General features: G+C 41.5%; 1 protein-coding gene across 2 annotated transcripts in view; it reads right to left on the minus strand.

Annotated features, from left to right (window-relative positions):
- The window catches only part of rnf19a (ring finger protein 19A, RBR E3 ubiquitin protein ligase), a 62,705-nt gene extending 57,051 nt beyond the window's left edge, over positions 1 to 5,654 (minus strand). Inside the window, exon 1 of one of the 2 annotated variants that reach the window (XM_033018940.1) lies at positions 5,477 to 5,654. The gene's annotated coding sequence lies outside the window, so the exon portion shown is untranslated. The remainder of the gene's footprint in view (positions 1 to 5,476) is intronic. The other variant, XM_033018941.1, reaches the window with a different exon arrangement.
- Positions 5,655 to 6,000: the final 346 nt, after the last annotated feature.

Consider the following 6,000-nt stretch of genomic DNA (forward strand, 5'->3'; position numbering starts at 1 on the left):
GGGGGGGGGGGGATTGTCCAATCATCTGCGTAAGGCCAGAGATGAAAAAACAGATGTGAGACAAAAGGAATGAAGAGAAGGAAAGGGGAGCGTGTGGGGGAGAACGGGGATGGAGGGCGTTGGGTTGTAAGCTCCCCAAGTGGAATATGAGGTGATCTTCTTCCAGTTTACATGCAGCCTCACTCGGGCAATAAGGAAAGCTGAGGACAGAAAGGGCAGAATGGGAATGGGAAGTGTGGTTAGCAATTTGGAGCTCCAGTCGACCCTCGTGAACCGAGCGTAGGTATTCAGAGAAACAGTCGCCAGGTCTACATTTGGTCTGGCCGATGTACAGGAGGCCACATCAGGAAAAAACAGATACAGGCGATGAGGTGGCTGACGTGAACGAGCCTCTGTCTCACCTGGAAGGATTGCAGGGTTCCTTGGGATTTCTTCACATACAACTCAAGTTAAGCAATATTAAAATAGTACTCACATCTATCAAAATGTTGAATACCTCTTTCAAACTAAACAAATATATTAAAAAGGAAATTGCATTTCCTAATCTGCTCTTTGCTACAGATGCGTTTCAGATTTCACAACCAATATGACTTTGCCATCCCCGGCAAAATAGTATCTGATTGCTCATGGCATCGTTGCAAATTTATAGCGCTATGCAATATCCAAAAAATATTCTAAATCATCACAGTACAGTGCCCTCCATAATGTTTGGGACAAAGACCCGTCATTTATTTATTTGCCTCTGTACTCCACAATTTGAGATTTGTAAAAGAAAAGAAAAAAAAATCATGTGGTTAAAGTGCACATTGTCAGATTTTATTAAAGGGTATTTTTACACATTTTGGTTTCACCGTGTAGAGATTACAGCTGTTTTTATACATAGTCCCCACATTTCAGGGCACCATAATGTTTAAACACATGTTTTTCATAGGTGTTTGTAATTGCTCAGGTTGTGTTTAAATGCCTCCTTAATGCGGGTATAAGAGAGTTCTCAGCACCTAGTCTTCCCTCCAGTCTTTCCATCACCTTTGGAAACTTTTATTGCTGTTTATCAACATGAGGACCAAGTCGTGCCAATGAAAGTCAAAGAAGCCATTATGAGACTGAGAAACAAGAATAAAACTGTTAGAGACATCAGTCAAACCTTAGGCTTGCCAAAATCAACTGTTTATTACATCATTAAGAAGAAAGGGAGCACTGGTGAGCTTACTAATCGCAAAGGGATTGGCGGGCCAAGGAAGACCTCCACAACTGATGACAGAAGAATTCTCTCTATATAAAAAAAAATCCCCAAACACCTGTCCCACTGATCATAAACACTCTTCAGGAGTCAGGTGTGAATTTGTCAATGACCATTGTCCGCAGAAGACTTCATGAACAGAAATACAGAGGCTACACTGCAAGATGCAAACCACTGGTTAGCTGGAAAAATAGGATGGCCAGGTTACAGTTTGCCAAGAAGTACTTAAATGAACAACCACAGTTCTGGAAAAAGGTCTTGTGGACAGATGAGACGAAGATTAACATATCAGAGTGATGGCAAGAGCAAAGTATGGAGGAGAGAAGGAACTGCTCAAGATCCAAAGCATACCACCTCATCTGTGAAACACGGAGGTGGGGGGTGTTATGGCCTGGGCATGTATGGCTGCTGAAGGTACTGGCTCGCTTATCTTCATTGATGATACAACTGCTGATGGTAGTAGCATAATGAATTCTGAAGTGCATAGGCACAGCCTATTTGCTCAACTTCAAACAAATGCCTCAAAACTCATTGGCCAGCGGTTCATTCTCCAGCAAGACAATGATCCCAAACATACTGCTAAAGCAACAAAGGAGTTTTTCCAAAGCTAAAAAATTGTAAATTCTTGAGTGGCCAAATCAATCGCCTGATCTGAACCCAATTGAGCATGCCTTTTATATGCTGAAGAGAAAACTGAAGGGGACTAGGCCCCAAAACAAGCATACGGTAAAGATGGCACCAGAGAAGACAACTGGCTATGTCCATGAATTGTAGACTTCAAGCAGTCATTGCATGCAAAGGAAATGCAACAAAATACTAAACATGACTACTTTCATTTACATGACATTGCTGTGTCCCAAACATCATGGTGCCGTGAAATGGTGGGGGTCTATGTATAAACACTGCTGTAATTTCTACACGGTGAAACCAAAATGTATTAAAATGGCCTTTATTAAAATCTGACAATGTGCACTTTAACCACGTGGTTTTTTTCTATCACAAATCTCAAATTATGGAGTACATAGGGAAATAATTAAATGATTGGTCTTTGTCCCAAACATTATGGAGGGCAGTATAATATTCCATTGTTTCCTGTTTCAATTCCAAAGACGACAGTAACCCCTTATTAACTTCCCTCTTGCCTACCATCATCGTGCCATTTACCCATCTCAAATACTGAAACATCTCCATTATTCAAAGCAGTTTCTTAGAAGAGGAATAAAGAGGAAGTGAAGAAAATTACATCCATACAATAGGAACCAAGTAATTCCGGCCCGAAACGTCGCCTATTTCCTTCGCTCCATAGATGCTGCTGCACCCGCTGAGTTTCTCCAGCAATTTTGTGTACCTTCGATCTTCCAGCATCTGCAGTTCCTTCTTGAACACTAATTACCTTGTTTCAATCTTTTCTAAAGAAATTGAAACCAAGGATAGTTGCAACAGCTGGATATCTCTGCAACTGTCAGTAAAGGGTTTTGGCAGACAAATGTAGTTTTACAGACATTACAGAGGTGCTGAAATATTTGTTCCATCAATGGTGTTACTGTAATGATGTGAACTCTCACCTGCCAAATATACAAGGCAGAGAAAAACACTGCAGTGTGTAGACCACAGCATACAAGAACATGTATTTGATGCTTTCCAGTCCAATCTCCCTTTCTTCACGACTATAATTGCTGCAAACGTGGATGCTAATTTGTCATCCACAGCACATAGTAAAACTATGGAAACAATTTGTATTTCTCTGCCCTCATAATTCCAACTAATACTTAAATCAAATCTGAAAATTAAATACCAAATTTATTGCCTTCCCTTATATCAACATTTATTCCCAGGCCAAATATGGCAGTACTCTGCTATAACCTGTTTAGAAATACTTTTACCTTTGTTTATTTATCCTACATAGTTTCCAAGAAAGGAGGACTTAATTTTCTCCTCAATTGCTTCATGTGCTAAGGTCAATTTTAGCTACACCACTACTATCAGAAAATGAGAGGAGAGTTAATGTCCATGCAGACATCTTGGGAGATAATAGTAAATTCCACCCCTATGCCAAAATATTTTGTTGAAGTGGTCTTCTTCCAACTTTTTCTAAATTCATAGAACCCTTTTCCTCATGTTAAGACTAAAAACATGTTTTGAAAATGTCATGTACTGATGGGGATGTCTGCACATACTGAAAATGTCTGCTAAAACCATAGCTGGCCACGGAAGCAGACACTGACTACACAGAGACTATTCTTTCTTTGAGAAACTATTTGCATTAACCAAAGAATGCTGTGATTTGCAGTGTCACTTTTCTGCCCAACTAAAAATATGCTATGCTTATAAACAAGAACAACCAAGGAGCAGAACGGGAAAAGGAAATATCTTCCTTGCCAAATGTTGTAAGAAATGTCGTCCATACTTTGTACAAGACCCAAATACTTTTCATGAAGAAAATAACGGCCTGATGCAGTATGACAAAAGTTTGAGATATCCATTCCAGATATCTGGACTATTAGAAACTTCTTTAAATCCGACAGGTTCCACCAATAAAAAAATGCAAATACTGCAGAAGTCACTGCCCCAAAAACTCTCAGGCCTGCAGCTTCTCACCTTAAGCGTCATAGCTACATCCTTCTGGACACTATTGCCAAAAAGGGTGCAGAGAACAGTGTACAATACTTAAACCTGCTCCACTGTTACAATTTGCATTATAATGAGAATTAATGGTCGTGATGTGAAAGAAAATGGTTTAATATCATTTTAATTATTCATATCATTTTAATATCAAAAGTAGGAGTTGCTTATCTTCATAGTTTCCCTCAACTATCAGAATAATCACATCAGCAGATTTAAGTTGTTCAAGTACCCTTGCCGAATCTTTTGGTTTTTATATTTTTAGTACAATGTAATCAACACCATAACACTGGTTCAAATCTTTCCAGTAATACACCACTTTATATTGACTGAAAAGACTAAATTTAAAATTTCACATTAATTAGATTTAAATTATTCCTGTTTTTACTGTAACACTCGCTATACACAATTACATTGTTGTGAACATTAACGATACATAATCTGCTGAAAGTAAGATGCACCCTAATGTAAAAAACAGCAATAGAAAAACAACAAAGTAACTTAACAACAGGACAAGTGTCCTTTCCCACAACATCCTCCCCCCAACAGACTTCAGGATCAGTTGTCTTCTATTATACATTTTTATAAAATAAATTCACTCCTTAAAACTAAACCAAATGATTTAAAAGAAGTTTGCCATTTTCTATCCGCAACAATTTCCCATTCAAAAAGGAAAACATTAGTGACAGCTGTGGCTCAGTTGGTGCACTCTTACTCGAGTCAGAGTTTCCAGATGCAAGCCCTACTCCAGAGACTCCAGTATCAAAGCTAAGCTAACACCCCTGCAAAGGATGGAAGGACTGTTGCATTTTTGGAGGTGCAGTCTTTTGGGTGAAATGTTAAAATGAAGATCCTCTGCCCTCACATGTACATTTAAAAACAAACATCACACCATTAAACCAAACTAGGAGTCATCCACAGCAGTCAACAAGACTAAAATGGGTTACTAGATCATTATCATTTTCTTTTGCGAAATTTGTTCACAAATTGATCGTCATATTTCCTAAAACCGTGTCTCCACTTCAAAAATACTGTGCAATACTTTGCAACATCAATAAATGCACATGAAGTGAGCTACATCAATGCAAGTTATTTTTTAAAAAGCAAAGTGACCCTTGACCCATGTAGTTTCTAATTTTGTTTTTAAGTATTTTCCGAAAACAGAAGAGAACATAACTGATGCCTTCAGGTCCAGTAGAGGTTGGGACAGTGACCACAAAAGAGTATCTTGTAAAAGCTTCCGCCAATCGATTCTTTACAACATCTGTTTTTTTTTAATGTTATCTATTGTTAAGGGCGAAATAAAAATAGACGAGAGAGACAGAGAGAGAAGAAAGAGAAAACAAGATTGCAGCCCGAGTGCAATGCCCGGGGCAGAGAGGCAGGGAAAGGGAGGTGGTCGCTTCCCCACCCCCCGAGCTGGCCTGCGATCAGCCGAGCACCCAGGTCCTCACGTTGGCCCAGGGGGGAGAGGAGACGATGGGAGAGGAGAGAAGAGAAGGGGAGCGGGTCAGACCCAGACAGCCCAGGAGGCAAGGCCCCACCGCCGGTCTCCCCTCACAACCCGTCCCGTCCCGGCCCGGCCACCCCCACCAGTCCCACTCCCACACTCACCAACTGTCGCCTCGGACATTAGTCGAGTAGTTGTTGTTGTTGTTGCCGCCGGTTTGCGAGCCTCGACAATTGCCTGTACTCCACCCCCTCGGCGCGACTACGACTCCGACTCCCTCACTCTCACCCTCTCTCCCTCACTCACCCGTTTACTCCCCCCCCCCCCCCCACCGCACCTTCTGCTGACGCATGCGTCCCCCACCCCGCCCGCCCCCCCCCGTCACCGCTTTCTGCGCCCGGCTGGAACGTGACGCTGCGCCAGCAACGAGTCAGCGCCAAGAACATACAACGCCCCAGCTTGGAATGAAGAGGGCGGCCTTTCCCACTTCAGTGTCTCCATGAAGCCTGGCCGCACACCGAACAGTAAATACCTCCCCGGGCAACTTGTTAGTCTGCGTTTACTCAAGCCGGAGAAGCGAAAACTGTGCACGAATGGAACAATCTGGTGGGGGTCACTTTAAAATAACAAATCAATAAATGGCGTTAGACTCATTTGAGAAAGGAATTAACATGCAACACGGTGGTGG

Source organism: Amblyraja radiata, chromosome 4, assembly GCF_010909765.2.
Source record: "Amblyraja radiata isolate CabotCenter1 chromosome 4, sAmbRad1.1.pri, whole genome shotgun sequence".
In the NCBI taxonomy this organism is placed as follows: Eukaryota; Metazoa; Chordata; class Chondrichthyes; order Rajiformes; family Rajidae; genus Amblyraja; species Amblyraja radiata.